Below are 1271 nucleotides of genomic sequence, written 5' to 3'. Positions count from 1 at the left end.
AATTCCTAGCTGACTGACATTTTAAACCAGTAGAAGAGGAGTAATTTATTTCTTCTCTTTACAAAGAGTAGTGAGAAAAACAGGTCCTATTCATTGAGCATTCATGTTGAAATCACCTTATTGCTACACATTTGTAAAGGAACTATAGCAATGAGGTCCCTAAGGACAACTGCAACAAAAATGGTAACGACCTGAGGCATGCAGCAGGCTCACTGCATTTAACTGCAGCGGGGCAAGTGCAACTGAAGGTACGCTGGGGACCTTGCAGCAACACATCTTGAAATGTACAGCTATACAGCTTGTAGACTCCACATGGTCAGCCTTCCCAAGTTACATATGCATACCAGGATTCCTATAGGAATTTTGGCTCTTCAGGTACTGCCGAATTACTGAATTCCCAAGGACAGAGCAGGCTCCAAAAGAAACTCCACGTAGTTTATTGTTAAAAGAAAGTTTATGCACGCGCTCTTTATTCCTCGAGTCAAGTTTATTCTTTGCAGCATTACTCAGTCGATTTTCCTTCATTCACATGAAAGTGGTTGCACCAGCTTATCTGAGAAGCCCAAGAAAATGAAGCTAGAAATTTTTCATGCTGAAAACACCACTACAAAAATATTTCTAGAATTTGTTATCTTTGAATATGCAAAGTCTAATGTCCCCAACAGACATATTTCCTCTAACAAATAATTCAAACTGAGTTACCTTAAAAACGGTAAATTACAGTTTCATCATGCAGGTGAGATCAAGTGGCAATTCGATATTCAGAGCAAAAATTTTCAGCACACGTTTTTTGCTAAAAAGATGCATTACATCAGCACTGCACTTACACAATCTTATCTTTCAGAGTCTTGAGACTACAAGCCTTCGCCACCACCCCACCTTGCCTTGGGAAACTCAACCACTAACAAATACTTAATAAACTTTCTTTGGACATATCCATGCACAGAAGAAAACTGGAGCAGCCGTTCAGATAAAATATTATAGGTTTATTTAAAACTTATTTTCCACTTGGATATGCAAAATACAAATTCCAACAAAACGTTCATTTTTACTTTGTAGTTTACAAATATACAAAATAGAAGTTTGCTTAAATTTATATTACATATTTATTATGTAAAGAACTATATAGAAAACATTTGTTCTGCTTAAGGCATATTTGGGAATAAACCATTGTACAAACTATTGCACATCGAAACCACAGTGCATTACAGACTGTCTGCATAAAGTTATTTTCTTTAAAAAAAGATAAACCAGGTTTATTTACCTGATTT

At 36.1% G+C, this 1271-nt stretch overlaps 1 protein-coding gene across 1 annotated transcript in view; it reads right to left on the bottom strand.

Moving 5' to 3' along the window:
- Positions 1-973: 973 nt before the first annotated feature.
- Positions 974-1271, bottom strand: part of LOC103918112 (Krueppel-like factor 4) — a gene marked incomplete at its 5' end in the record, with an annotated part of 3047 nt that continues 2749 nt past the window's right edge. Inside the window, one exon of the mRNA XM_009325365.1 lies at positions 974-1271. This exon is cut by the window's right edge and continues 791 nt beyond it.

The sequence above is a fragment of the Pygoscelis adeliae genome, unplaced genomic scaffold, assembly GCF_000699105.1.
Source record: "Pygoscelis adeliae isolate BGI_AS28 unplaced genomic scaffold, ASM69910v1 Scaffold430, whole genome shotgun sequence".
NCBI lineage: Eukaryota > Metazoa > Chordata > Aves > Sphenisciformes > Spheniscidae > Pygoscelis > Pygoscelis adeliae.
Note: the sequence above shows the minus strand (reverse complement) of the source record. Positions and strands in the feature narration are given on the sequence as shown.